Below are 15,582 nucleotides of genomic sequence, written 5' to 3'. Positions count from 1 at the left end.
TTTCTTTCTTTCTTTCTTTCTTTCTTTCTTTCTTTCTTTCTTTCTTTTCTTTCATTCAAGATTTTACTTATTTATTTGACAAAGAGATCACAAGTAGGCTAGGAGGCAGGCAGAGACAGAGGGGGAAGCAGGCTTCCTGCTGAGCAGAGAGCCCGGTGCAGGACTTGATCCCAGGACCCTGAGATCATGACCTGACTGAAGGTAGAGGCTTAACCCACTAATCTACCCAGGTGCCCCCTAACTGCAGTTTCAACACTCAGAACTGTAACCTTTAACCAGGGGACATGGGAATTTCCCTGTCAGCCCTAGGAAGTTTACTGATTGACCCCTCTGCTCTCCTTAGGAGGGGGACCTTACCTAAAACAATGGATTCTTTCTTAATACTTTTTCACTTCCTCTCTACTGTTAAAAATCTTCCCTTTTTTGTAGCCCTTTGGAGCTCCCCTCTACTTGCTAGATACTGCCTGATTCATGAATAGATCAATTGATACAACCAACTAGATCTTTGAAATTTATTTGATTGAATTTTTGTTATTCATAAATTCATAGTTTGTTCAATGATCAAATTAGGGTCAAATATTTACCTTTGCTTTCACCTTGACTACAATGAAGAGCAAATAAAATTATGTCAGTGAAAATGCTTGCTCTTGAAAACTTAACATGGGTGAATTTATTTTTATATTTATTGTATTTATTTATATAATTTCCTAAAACCCACTAAAATAAGATGACACAGTCAGCCCTAATTTTTTTCTATAGCTAAGAGACAGAGAGGATATAAATGAACAAAGCATACATTTAACAAAACCCCTGGGCTAAAGTATCCTGTTAGGTTTTGATTTTCTAGTGATCAGAGAAAAATAAAATGTGTAGTAAGTTCCATGGTAATGATTATGGTAAGGGAGAAGTTTCTCTTTATGATGTGTTTTACTTGGAACTTATTAGTGAAAGGAATGCCTTCCAAGGTCTTCTCATAGCAACAAAGCTGAAGAGGGCATTTCTGTTAATACAATTCTACAGCAAATTTCTAGTGATGTTTCTTGAAAATTTTTTTGTTTGTTGTTTTGTTTTTCATTATATATATACATATATATGTATACACACACACAAACACACACACACATATATATATATATATATATATATATATATATATATATGTATGTACTCCTTACGGCTCAGTCAGTTAAGCATCTGATTCTTGTTTTTGGCTCAGGTCAGGATCCCAGGGTTGTGGTATCAAGCCCCATGTTGGGCTTCCCGCTCAGCTTCCGGCTCTTGCTTAGGAATCTATCCCAATCCCTCTCCCTGTGCCCCTACCTTGCTCTATCTTTCTCTCTCTCTCAAATAAATAAATAAATCCTAAAAACAAACACATGTATGTGTATGTATGTAGGTATGTATTTGTGCACAAAAGAATGAGTGATTCTGAAGAGGGATAAAACTCATCTTGTCCAAATTTTCAAAGAACCTTGATTGAAAAAGAGCACCTAGGATACACATACAAATTTTATCATGAAAATTGTAACCTTACTCTCTTTATATCAATCAATGCATTATGGTAAGTGGTTTTTATTTATCTTCCTTTTTAAGTTTTTATCCTAACTCCAGTTAGTTAACTTACAGTGTTATAATAGTTTCAGGTACAAATATGATAAATAAAGTCACTATATGGAAAAGAAAGAGATCTTTAAGGCACTTCAAATTCAGCTCTTAAGGATAGTTTAACATTTAACATAAATATACTAACATTTCCATTCTTGGAATTTACTCCAAAGCCTATACCTCAAACCTGTTTTTAGAGCACACCAAAATAAGATTGTGTGGGGTGCATAATATTGCCCACCAGAACCATGTATCTCTGGACAAGGACGTATCAAGCTGAAAAAGAGTAAACCAAAATAACCTTGAAAATCTTTCTTCCTGCATCCAGTGGTCAGTGACCTTTTCAAGGAATTTTGCCTTTGTATGTATGTTAGGCTTTTCTTTTTAACGCTGTAGATGAATACAACCCTCACCTCATTTTTTTATATTCAGACAGCTATCAGTATGACTTGAACTGTTATTCTACTCCTGGAAAGAAGTGCACTGAATGCCGAGCTGTAACAGAAAGGTCATCTGCTAACAGTAATTAAGATACTAGAAGAGAGAATGCTTCAGAGTCCACAATGGTAAAGTTATATTCCATTTCTACGTACTGTTTCATAAGGTACTTTCCATAGGCTCTAGCTCATCTAAACCCCTACAAAGGCCCTTTGACTGCTGGCTCTGTTATGACTCTTTGCAAGGAACTTAGACTCTCTAAACATTATTTCCTCATGTCTGACATGGAGCCCTCCAAATTCAGTTTACATCAATGTTACTAGGAGATCAGATGAGATAATGCCTGTGAGCTCTCACATACTGGCACAATAATAATCAATCAATAGGAACTGGCTTCCATTAGTATTGTTGTCATGTCCACAAACACCATCTACCATTATAGAAAATCATAGGAGGAGCTGGGGATACTGTGGAAAGCATGACTTGAAAAGTAGGGTTGCTTTCTTTTCTTAGATGGGGAATTTACCTGAAACAGACTCCTTCCAACATGTAAGATTCTGTGGTGGATTCTAGGGTTGGATAAATTCATTTTGGTAGCAACCCTTCATGTCAGCAGTGGGGGCTGAGGACTGTACAGCAGCTACTGTTTCTGTTATTTTTCCTTTCAACTTCAAGTATTTATAGAACACCTACTGTGCAGCTGGCCTGTGTTAGGACCTATAAGCACAGAAGGAAACAAGATAGTCTTAGACATTACCCTCCAGTTATGAGGGGGAAAAAAAAAGAAAAACATGTATCATTCATGAATTTCAACATCTTCATGTGCAGAAAAATATATAAATTGATCTACTGAATTACACAGAAGCAGACCAACCTTTTCTAGAATTGTGGGGCTCCTATTAGTAATGACTCTCTCCTCTCTGCTGACAAATTGTATCTATCCTCTACTCACAACACAGATACACATCAAATAATGCAAATAAACAATTGAATAATACTTGCTCCCTTTTCCTTTAGAGCTCACTGCTATTAACTACACAAAAGCTTCTCTGAGTGATGAAAATGGTAAGTTTTTGTCTATGTTTGCCTTTATGTTCTGCTGTAGCATTTTTTCCTCCTGATCAACTTAACCATTGAACTTCCCTGGCTTCAGGGAGAAGCCTCAGAATGGCCAGATATTGCAAGATAGACCAAGTCATATTTTAAGTCAATCCATCATTTCTCAGGAGTCATCTCCACACAGTAAATGCTGTTTTGGGTGTGAGAGGACTATAAATTAGGGTGCAGTGATGGGCTCTGAATTCTTTCAACAATGGACTCCATTCATCACTGTAGCCTTTGTTTCTACTGACTGAGGAAACATGGTATACAGTTGGCTCTAGTCTTTTTTTTAATTCTCTGTTCTTACTGGTGGTTAATAACATGAACGGATTCTGAGAGCTTCTCATATAGAAGGTGTTGTGCTGCACTGTGAGTGCATTTTGTTTAATTCTCCTAACACTGTGAAGGATTTTATCCCTATTTTACACAGGAGGACAATAAGTCAAAATTAATTCAGTCCCTTGCACCATGCCACACAGCTAGATCTGGGGCTTTAACCCAGACCTTCTGAATCAAGAGTTCACACACTCAGGCAGTTTTTATTCTTCCTCTAATTCCCAAAACCAAGGTCCTGAGACAGGTGCACATATGGGGTGGGGGTGTGTGTGCAGGGTTTCTGGTGTCACAGGCTGGAGTTAAATTCCAATCTTTAATTATTAGTTGCATGAATATAGGTAAACTATCTACATTTTCTGAGTCAACCGCAAATGACACAAATAACACCTGACTCAGTTATTGAAGACATTAGGTCACATATGTGGAATGTCAACCACAGGGTATGTCATTTAGCTGACCCATTGTAAGTATAGATTCGTCCTTTCTCTTCACATATGTGCAAAGAAAATAACAAGGAACGTTGGTTCTAGCTTTTTTAAAAGTCTCTGTTCTTTCTGGTGGTTAATAACATGAACTGACACTGAGAGGTTGTACAGAAGGTGTTGTGCTGCACTGTGAGTGCATTTTATTTAATTCTCTTAATACTCACTGTGAGGGATTTTATTCCCATTTGACACATGGGAGCAATGAGCTAAAATTAATTAACCCTTGCACCCTGACACACAGTGATCTGGGGCTTAAACACAGACCATCTGAATCAAGAGTTCACACACTTACTCCATTTGCTATTCTTCCTCTAAGTTTTTGACATTGAACAAGAAACCCCAAAGCCAAGGTCCTGAGGCAGGTGCACACATGGGGAGGGGTGTGAAAGCAGGGTTTCAGGTTCCACAGACTAGACTTATACCTCAGTTTTATAATTAGTAGTTGCATAAATTTGGGTACAGTACGTACACTTTCTGGGCCAACCCAGAATAACAGAAATAACACCTCACAGTTATTAAAGACATAAGGTCATATTTGTGGAGTGTCTGGCATAGGTAACTCATTTAGCTGACACATGGTAAGTACTGGTTTCTGGCCCTGTTTCCATACATATGTATCAAGAAAGTGATGAGGAACATTGATTCTACCCCTGGTGTTCTGTCCTCCATATGCAAAATCAAGGGGCTTTGGACCTTGGCTAATAATAATCATGACCCAACTTTATTGTCCTATGGCTCTTGGTGCTATAGTAAGTGAAATCAATTCTCTAATTTCCCTTTCTATATTTGCATTGTTAGTGTATAAGAAAGCAACTGATTTCTGTCCATTGATTTTGTATCCCTCCGCATTACTGAATTGCTATATGAATTCTAGTAGATTGGGGGTTTTCCATATAAAGTATCATATTTGGGAAGAGAAAGAATTTGACTTCTTCTTTGCCAATTTGAATACATTTTATTTCTCTTTGTTGTCTGATTGCTATTGCTAGGACTTCTGGCAACACTGTTGAACAACAGTGGTGAGAGTGGGCATCCTTGTCATGTTCCTAATCTCAAAGGGAAGGCTGGAGGTTTTCCCCATTGAGGATGATATTAGCTGTGGGTTTTTCATAGATAGATTTTATCCCTATCCCTCTATCCTTATACTCTGAAGTGTTTTAAGCAGGAATGGATGTTGTATCTTGTCAAATGCTTTTTCTGCATCAATTGAGAGGATCATGTGGTTCTTCTCTCTCCTCTTATTGATTTGTTCTGTCACATTGATTGATTTGTGAATGTTGAACCACCCTTCCCTCCCAGGGATAAATCCCACCTAGTCATGGTGAATAATCTTTTTAATGTGCTGTTGGATCTTGTTAGCTAGGATCTTGTTGAGAATCTTGGCATCCATATTCATTTAGGGATATTGGTCTGAAATTCTCCTTTTTGGTGGGGTCTTTGCCTGGTTTGGGGATCAGGGTAATGCTGGCTTCATAGAAAGAGTCTGGAAGTTTTCCTTCTGTTTCTATTTTTTTAAACAGATTTGGGAGAATAGGTATTTTTCTTCTTTGAATGTTTGGTAGAATTCCCAGGGAATCTGTCAGGTCCTGGGCTCTGGGTTTTTTGTTTGTTTGTTTGTTTGTTTGTTTGTTTTTGTTTTTTGGAGGTTTTTGATCACTGCTTCAATCTCCGTTACTAGATATTGGTTTATTCAGGTTGTCAGTTTCTTCCTGATTCAGTCTTTGAAGTTTATATGTTTCCCGGAATGCATCCATTTCATCTAGGTTGCTTAATTTATTGGCATATAACTGTTGGTAATAACTTCTTTTTTTAAAAAAATTTTTAATTTATTTTCAGCGTAACAGTATTCATTGTTTTTACACCACACCCAGTGCTCCATGCAATCTGTGCGCTCTCCAATACCCACTACCTGGTTCCCCCAACCTCCCACCCCCCGCCCCTTCAAAACCCTCAGATTGTTTTTCAGAGTCCATAGTCTCTCATGGTTCACCTCCCCTTCCAATTTCCCTCAACTCCCTTCCCCTCTCTAACTCCCCTTGTCTTCCATGCTATTTGTTATGCTCCACAAATAAGTGAAACCATATGATAATTGACTCTCTGCTTGACTTATTTCACTCAGCATAATCTCTTCCAGTCCCGTCCATGTTGCTACAAAAGTTGGGTATTCATCCTTTCTGATGGAGGCATAATACTCCATAGTGTATATGGACCACATCTTCCTTATCCACTCGTCCATTTAAGGGCATCTTAGTTCTTTCCACAGTTTGGTGACTGTGGCCATTGCTGCTCTAAACATTGGGGTACAGATGGCCCTTCTTTTCACTACATCTGTATCTTTGGGGTAAATACCCAGTAGCGCAATTGCAGGGTCATAGGGAAGCTCTATTTTTAATTTCTTGAGGAATTTCCACAGTGTTCTCCAAAGTGGCTGCACCAACTTGCATTCCCACCAACAGTGTAAGAGGGTTCCCCTTTCTCCACATCCCCTCCAACTTCTGATGATTGTTTCTATTTCTTGATGTTAGTCATGATCTCTCCCCTTTCCTTCATAATTTTATTAATTTGGATCCTCTCTCTTTTCTTTTGGGTTAGTTTGGTCAGTGTTTTATTGATCTTATTGATTCTTTCTAAGAACCAGGTACGAGTTCCATGGATGTGTTCTACTGTATCTCTAGTTTCTATGTCATTGTTCTCTGCTTTAATCTTGATTATTTCCCTTCTTGTGTGGGGGGTTGGCTTAATTTGTTGTTGGTTTTCCAACTCTTTAAGGTGTAAAGAGAGCTGGCGTATTCTGGATTTTTCAATTTTTTTGAGGGAGGCTTGGATGGCTATGAATTTCCCCCTTAGGGCCACCTTTGCTGTATCCCATAGGTTTTGGACTGATGTGTCTTCATCCTCATTGGTTTCCATGAATTGTTTAGGTTCTTCTTTGATTTCCTGGTTGATTCAAACATTCTTGAGCATGTTGTTCTTTAGCTTCCAAGTGTTTGAATTCCTTCCAAACTTTTTCTTGTGGTTGAGTTCCTGTTTCAAAGCACTGTGGTCTGAGAATATGCAGAGAATAATCTCAATCATTTGGCATGGGATTTGTGACACAGTATGTTGTCTATTCTGAGAAAGTTTCATGTGCACTTGAGAAGAAGAAGTATTCTGTTGCTTTAGAGTGGAATATTCTGTATATATCTATGAGGTCCACTTGGTCCAATGTGCCATTCAAAGCTTTTGTTTCTTTATTGATTTCCTATTTAGATGATCTATTACTGAGAGTGGTGTGTTAAGATTCCCTACTATTAATGTATTCATATCAATACGACTTTATTTTGACTAACAGTTGGCTTATGTAGTTGGCTGCTCCCATATTGAGGGCATAAATATTTACAATTGTTAGATCTTCTTGGTGGACAGACCCTTTAATAATGATGTAGTGTCCTTCTTTATCTCTGACTACAGTCTTTAGTTTAAAATCTAATTTATCCAATATGAGAATCCCTACCCCAGCTTTCTTTTGAGGCCTGTTGGCTTGAAAGATGGTTCTCCATTCCTTCACTTTCAGTCTGGATGTATATTTAGGTTCTAAATGGGTCTCTTGTAGATAGCATATGGATGGGTCCTGTCATTTTAACCAATTTGCAACCCTGTGCCACTTTATAGGAGCATTTAGGCCACTCACGTTGAGAGTGATCATTGAAAGATACCTTTTTATTGACATCATGTTGCCTGTGAAGTCCTTGTTTCTATAGATTGTCTCTGTAAATTTCTGGTCTATGTCACTTGGGTTCTTTTTTCTTTTATAGACCCTGCCCCCTTAATATTTCTTGTAGTGCCAGCTTGGTGGTCACATACCCTTTTAAACCTTGCCAGTCTTGGAAGCTTTTTATCTCTCCATCCATTTTGAAAGTCAGCCTTGCTGGATAAAGTATTCTTAGCTACATGTTCTTCTCATTTAGTGTCCTGAATATGTCTTGCCAGCCCTTTCTGGCTTTCCAGGTTTCTGTGAAGAAGTCTGAGGTTATTCTGACAGACCTTCCACTATACGTAAGAAATCTCTTTCCCTTTGCTCCCCTCAGAAGCTCTTGTTTAAAATTATGATTTGTTAGTCTCACAATTAAGTGCCTTGAGGTCTTTCTAGATTTGTTGATCTTGGTGGGTGTTCTTTCTGCCTTCTGGGCCCAAAACACTTATTCTGTTCCCCAGTTTGGGAAAATTTTCATCCAAAATTTGTTGAACTATATCTTCTAGTTTTCTCTCTTTTTTCATCCCCTCAGGGATCCCAACAATTCTGACATTGGAACATTTCATGGCATAATTTATTTCCCTAATTCTGTTTTCATAGCTTCTAATCTGTTTGTTCCATGCCTCCTTCTGTTCCTTTTTCTCTATTATTTTGTCCTCTAGATCACTAATTCTATCTTCTGCCTCTGTTACCCTAGCTATTAGAGTATTTAGATTAGAATGGATCTCATTGATAGCATTTTTAACTTCTTTCAGATCAGCTCTCACTTCTGCCCTTAGAGATTCTATGTTGTCACTAATGATTTTCTCCAAGCTAACCATTGCCTGGATAATTGTTACCCTGAATTCCCTTTCTGACATACTGTTTATGTCCATATCCAATAGTTCTGATGGAGAGGGCATAGTCTCTGATTTTTTTCCTCTGTTTGGTGTTCCTCCTCCTAGTCATTTTGCTGAGAGGTGGTTGAGGGAATGTATATCTAAATATACCAACCACAATGCAGGCAAGGTGCACCCTGGAATGCTTTGGAGCAATTGGAAGCCACCACCAAAAAGAAAGAGAAAGAAGAAAAAAGAAGAAAGAAGAAAGAAAAAAAGAAGAAAGAGAGAGAGAGAGAGAGAAAAGAGAAAACCCAGCCAGAATGAGCCCCAAAAGTAAGAATTATAAGGTATATAAACAAAAATGGACCAAAAAAGACCAACAAAAAGCAATGACAAGAAGAAAAAAAAAAAAGGAAGAAAGAAAGAAAGAAAGAAAGAAAGAAAGAAAGAAAGAAAGAAAGAAAGGAAAAAGAACCCAGCCAAAATGAACTACAAGGATAAGGTTTATATACTACCAGAACAAAAACAAACACACAGTAACACTGACAGAAGAAAAAGAAGGGAGGGTGGTTATAAATCCTTGATGTGGGAGAGGAAGGTTATTTTGGCTCTTCCTGGGTATATCTTGATATCTTTGTTAGAGGACTCAACTTTCCAGAGATAAAGGGAGATTAAAACTGGTCTATATATAGGGGTAGTATTGATTAGGGGAAAAGAATTACCTTGAAGCTTATATCTATATGTATATTTAAAAAAAGAAAAGAAAAAGAAAAACAGGTATATGTATGGAAAAAGTTCAAGTTAAAAGGTTATTATGGAATATATTAAACTTCTAGTTGTAATGGTAAGTAGATTAAAAAGATTAAAAGAACAAGAATCATGAGAACAAATTAAAAAAATAAAGTTCTATCTATGAAATATACAGGATTCAGGGCAATACCGGGAGCTTAATATATTGTTTTTACCTGGATGTTGGGGTTTTACAGTTTTATTGGGATGCTGTGGTGGTTGTTCTCTCGTTCTTTTGCTTGCCTTCTGGGGGAGGGGCCTGCTGTGTTGCTTTTCAGTCAGTCTTGCTTGGATTGAGCTGCCTTGTCCCCTATCAAGGGGCTGAGTTCTGTGGAAACCGGTTTTTCAGGCTTTTGTTCTCTGAAGGTTTTTGTACTTTGGTGGCTTTTTGCAGCTTTGGGAGGTTTAGTGGAAAGCAAACTGCACCCAGACCTCTGTCTCAGAGAGAAGCCTCAGTTTTTTCCCCTCTGGGTGGTCCAGAACACACAGACTCCCCCTGCAAACTGTGCTGAGCTGTGCAAACTCCCACAGAGAGAGCACATCCCCAGCCACTGTCTCAGGGGTCGCCCAAAGCGCCCGCTTGTCTCTATACCCCCGTGCCACTAAAACCACAGGCTTCCTGGATCAGGAAGCCCGCTTCCATTAGTTGCCCTTGTCGGGACTGCTGTCTGGGGTCCATACCCACACAGCGTACTCAGACCCTGTTGTTGTGACGCTTCTCCCAGGCGTGGGCTGGGAGTGTCCAGACCCTCAGCAGGTGGCAGAAGGACGGGGTCCTAAAGAGCGCCATCTGCTGCCCACACCAAGCTCTCTCAGGCACAGGTGGGAGCACCCAGAGGTCACGCAGGGTACACAGAGTGCAGAAGGCTGTGGACCTAGAGGGTGCTAGCCAGCACCCACACCAGCCTCTCTCATGCATAGGAAGGACTGCATTCAGCTTAGTAGTGGTGCAAGCAGTGGAAAGTTGGGGGCTCAGGGATCATGGACTGGAGGCTCCACCCCACTCTCTGGCATAGATCGTTACCAGCAGTGGCTGTCCTGGGTCTGTGGTCTTGGGCCTGTGCCCGTGACTACCCAATTCCACCAGTTGCCCCTTAAGATCTTTTGCTCTTTTTGAGTGCTTTTAACCAGACTCCAAGTTAATGCTGGTCTCCAAGCACAGGGCACTTTTGTATTGGGGTATTACTTCTCAATGTGTCACTTCTGGTGGCTCCCTCCCCGTTCAGTTAATCCTCCTATATCAGCCAGATTATTCCCACTCCACTTTACCTCTCCACTGATGTCTTCTGCCCCTGTAGAGATCCAGAAGTGTATAATCTTACATCTCAGGCTGATTTCATGGGTGTTCAGAGTGCTCTGTAGATAATTAGCTCACTTTAGGGGACCGGTTGAAACAGGGTCTTCTACTTCTCTGCCATCATGCCCCTCCTTCACAATTATCCAACTTTATACTTATCCTTAATCATTTGATGTCTTTGGTATCTACTGCACATGGAGATACAGAATTATGGAGCAGCTGAGGAGGTTTCTTGAATTTCATGTTGTTGGAATTAAAATCTGGATTCTAGTACTTACTACTTGTGTGAAATCAGGCAAATTGCCTCTCTCTGTGTCCTAAGTTTATTTGTAAAATAGGAGTGATCTAATAAATTTGATTAGTTACTGAACAATTAAATGAGATTAAACCTTTGAATGCAACATTCCCTAAATGAGTGACATTCTTTTTGTGGTCAATGGATGTTGCCTATTATTCTTACTTAGAGACAAGGTGTGGATGAAAAAATGCTAAAAACTATTTTTCACTAATGTTTTTTTATCCCACTAGATTAGTTCCTTGGGGCGCTTGGGTGGCTCAGTGGGTTAAGCCTCTGCCTTCAGCTCAGGTCATGATCTCAGGGTCCTGGGATCAAGCCCCGCATCGGGCTCTCAGCAGGGAGCCTGCTTCCCCCCCACCTCTGCCTGCCTCTCTGCCTACCTGTGACCTCTCTCTCTATCAAATAAATAAATAAAATCTTAACAAAAAAAAAAAGAGAGAGAGAGACGCAACTTGACTTTTTAAGACTTCAGAATACTGTAAGTGAGTTTCACAGAAATTGTTGATTGACTTGAACTGCCACTGGGATTCTGAGTTGTCTTGGTGGTGGTGGTGGTGGTGGTGGTGGTGGTGATGTTTAACTCTTGGGTTGCATTGGTGTGAGTGTGTCCCTTCAACCTAGGTCATCAGAAATGTATAATATGACCCTCCCATTAATAAATCCTAGCCATTCAAAAGAACAGAAGGTGAAATTAATAAAAGACTTTTTTTAGACACCTTGCAGCTGCATCTCTTGAGCACCTCTGCCTACCACACCTAGCTCTTCCTCCTCCTCAAGAGCCTGGTCTACTCCACCATCATCACTGTCCATCTGCTTGGGACATCAGCAATCTATGGCAGTGGGAAGATTTCCTAGCACATGGTGGCACCAAGGGTCCACTTTTCCCCATTGACTACTGTTGCTAAAAGTGTCTGCTGAGCATCTATTGGTGCTTTCTTACTGGATTTGCCTCATTTCCATTTACATGTGTCTCTTCCTATTGTGTCAATATTGGAAAATAGGTTAACAAATCACTGGGCAAACAGAAGCTCTCAGTCTGCAGCAAGAACAAATGCTACCATGACTCAGGGGTGGGGCCAGGGGGCATCCACAGGGACTTCAGCACCCCTCTCTCCTTAATGTCCACCAGTTCCTTAACCACCCAGTCTCCGTACCTCTGAGAACAACCAGCATGCAGCTTCTAGTCATGTCCCATGGGGGTCTTTAACCAGATAACTGCCTGGAGGCCTTTTATTCTACACATCCGGAAGCTGCAATCTTTGCTACCTGAATTGTATACTGTTTTTCATAATAGCTACAATAAAACAACCAAAAATCTCCTTTTGCCTCTGTGTTCTCCATTTGGTGCAATCTAATTGAAAGTCCACAGTAATGGACAGCATGGCAACTGAGCTTTCCAATTAAGCAGTGTTTGTTATAATGGTCACTTCCACATTTCTAATTATTACCCTGAGACAATCCTTATGATGCCTTCTTTGGGGCCCTAGCTCCACAGCCATGAAGGTGCCCAGGTTACATCTACTTCAAAGTCAGCAGATCCAGACTCATTTGGCTGAAACCGATCCAGTGGTGACAGTATAACCTGTCGTATGACTGGCAGGTGTGCTCAGCACACGAGCACCAGGTTCCTGATCTCACAAGAACCTCATGAGAGCTGCACTAACACTGGAAAGGTAGGGTTGGGGAGGGGTTAAGTGCTTGGACTCTGAACCCCAAGTGCCTGGGTTTAAATCTTGGGTCTATAGCTATTTGAACTCTCTGTGTCATAGTCTTCTCATTTGTAAAATGATGATACAGTGTGAGTGACCTGTCTCCTGGAGTTGTGTGGATGAGATGAGTTACTTATGTTGGATACATGCAAGTCCTCAACAGCATTAGCGTCCATTGCTGGAATCTCTACTTTAGTAATAATACGTAGTGTACTCATTCACACACACTACCAAGTATGACACTCATTTTTATGTGTGTGTATATTTCTATAAACATGGGTTTAAAACAAAATGTTCAGTGTCTGGTAAGTTGTTGAAAAATTAGTGATTGTATATTTTTCTATTTTTGCTAATGAATGCATTTAAAGTTGAAACTTTCATATATTAGAAATAAAACAATGTCTCATTTAAAATTGGGAAAGATTTTCTATTTATTTATAATCAGCTTCAGTTTCTGTGAAACAGGTACTTTTGGAAATCAAGGAAATGTTCCCATGTGGTAACAATGTAAGACCGACCAGATATAAGGAAGAAGAAATTTAATTTCGATCTACTCCTTGAGTCTCAAGAATTTGATCAGATCTCTTTAGAACAAATGCCTGGACCTACTTAGAGATCTGGAACTGTTTCTGCACATAGAAAGCACGGAGACACAGAGGGGAAAACTAGCAAATGACCTAAAGCTGTGTGGGTTCAGAAGGTGTCAAATTCCATTTTCAGGGCCTTTATCTAGATTCCTTAGCACAGATTATATGATGCAATTGAGCTAATCTTCATTTTAAGTCTTCCCATGACTCAAGAGGTGACAAACCACCTTTTCCTCAGCATTGTGACTGGTTCACTTCAGCTGTCTGATCCCACATAACACCTTCAGCCAATTGTCTGACAGAGAATTGTGCTCCCTCCTTCCTTCCATTGAAGACACAGAGAAGGAGACCAACACGCAAACCTGCAGACTCCCTTTATATCTTGCAAAGTTCATACAAGAAAAGGTGCTAATTTTCCAAATCTCTATGATAACAAAACTCAACCCATTCCTTTACAAGGAAAAGTGCTAAACATTGTAAATGTGGGTGGCTCCGATGTCTTTCTTTCTTTTTACTTCTCCTCCCTTCCTTCCACAGCTATCCTCTACTCTGTGCCGTTGCCGCACTAGGTGCTGGAGAAAGAAAGTCAGGAGAAGGTCAGCAGCCCCCAGACACCCTCTCCTCCACCAGGGGCCCATCAGCACTGGAACTGTCCCAGGGCAGCAGGAGCCCAGATGTCCTGTTTCATTTGTAGGCACAGGCCGAATGAGCCCACGATGCTTTAGAATCGAATCTTACGTTCTAGGAAACTTGCTCCAGTAATAGTTTTAATTTTAATAACTTCCTAACTTGAATGTTCAGACAATGAAAATATAATACAGTAAAGTCAGTCACTTTCAACACTCCTTCTCTGCCTGCTACTCACCTGCATTTTGTCTTGAACAAAGCACAACACCCTGACACTGTTCTAGCTCAGCTCCAGGATCCAACGAAATGGTAATGCTGACAACTACCACTAGGTGGGGGTAAAAGTCAGAGGCAGAAAGACAACCATAGATTCAGAATTGGAAGCTGGATGAAGAATGTCTACGTGGCATTCTTCCTGTTATCCTCCTGCTCCTCTGAACTTCTAATTGAGTAAATACATTACTACTGAGAAATTATTACTCTTGGAAAAATGAAAGCTATACAAAAGCATGAAGTAAAATGTGAACTTTTTTCCAAAAGTGTAAGTCCTATGACATACAAAAAATCTCCATGAAAATAACCTCATAATGAGTTAGGCAAAAGTTTAATAGTCCTTTGAGTTTCTGCTGGTTGAGAAAGAGTTTGTGTTAAGTCACATCTGGATTTCCTCTGACTCTGCTTTCATGGTTTAACCTGCTTTTAGATCCAATATCAAGAGTCCAGAATATCAAGTTACTTGGAGTTCGCCTGACTCACGGTCACATTGCTGTGCCTCCGATCACTCACATGAGTCTTTCTGCCTGGAACCTGCTGCACTAGTGTGTGTGTGTGTGTGTGTGTGTGTGTCTATGTGTTTCACTACTTACTGAGCTCAATGCTGGGAATAACATAACGCAGTCCCTAACTCAGGTTTCTAGCCCAGTGGTGGAAACAGGCCAGGTCAGTGCTGAGGGCAGTGCGGCCCGCACATGACAACGTTGGGGAGAGTTCCTAAGGAAGTGCAGAGAACACCTCCCAGCAGCCAGAGGGTGGGGTTGGGTGGGAGAAGGCTTCTCTCCTGGCAGTGCGGAGTAGGACTGCAGAGCAACAGTGTGAATGAAGCGCGCTGCCGAATGGCCTGAAGGTTTAGGCTCACAAGGTCTTCAGCAAAGTTCAGAAGAGAACACAAGGAGATGCTACGGGGAGGTGGACAACTGTACGTGAGGTCAAATGGTGCTTGCTGCCAGACCAAGGACCCATCACTTCCTTTATCCTTTCTGCCACTGAAGGATTTTGAACAGGAGAAGATGGGATCAATGTTACATTTCCATAAATACTGAGAGCCACCACATGGATTAGCTGTGAGCGTGGACTCCAGCACTGAGCGAGGATCCAAATCCTAGCTCCACCTCTCACTCTTTTTTTTTTTTTTAAGATTTTAGTTATTTATTTATTTGACAGAGAGAGAGAGAGACACAGCAAGAGAGGGAACCCAAGCAGGAGTAGTGGGAGAGGTAGAAGCAGGCTTCCTGCTGAGCAGGGAGCAGGGAGCCTGATGAGGGGCTTGATCCTAGAGCCCTGGGATCATGACCCCACCAAAGGCAGACACTTAACACCTAAGCCACACAGGCAAACCCCACCTCTCACTCTTTGTATGGCCTTGCACAAATTATTCCCTTCCCTGTGCCTCAATCTGGTCATCTCTGAAATAGGCTGATGAGACTTTCACCTCCTAGAGTGGATTGAGGATCCCGTGGAACAATGCAGTGTTCTATGT

At 40.6% G+C, this 15,582-nt stretch overlaps 1 pseudogene; it reads left to right on the top strand.

Moving 5' to 3' along the window:
* The window catches only part of LOC116876851, a 45,866-nt pseudogene extending 34,108 nt beyond the window's left edge, over positions 1-11,758 (top strand).
* Positions 11,759-15,582: the final 3,824 nt, after the last annotated feature.

The sequence above is a fragment of the Lontra canadensis genome, unplaced genomic scaffold (genome assembly GCF_010015895.1).
Source record: "Lontra canadensis isolate GAN:19392208 unplaced genomic scaffold, GSC_riverotter_1.0 scaffold48, whole genome shotgun sequence".
Lineage (NCBI taxonomy): Eukaryota > Metazoa > Chordata > Mammalia > Carnivora > Mustelidae > Lontra > Lontra canadensis.
Note: the sequence above shows the minus strand (reverse complement) of the source record. Positions and strands in the feature narration are given on the sequence as shown.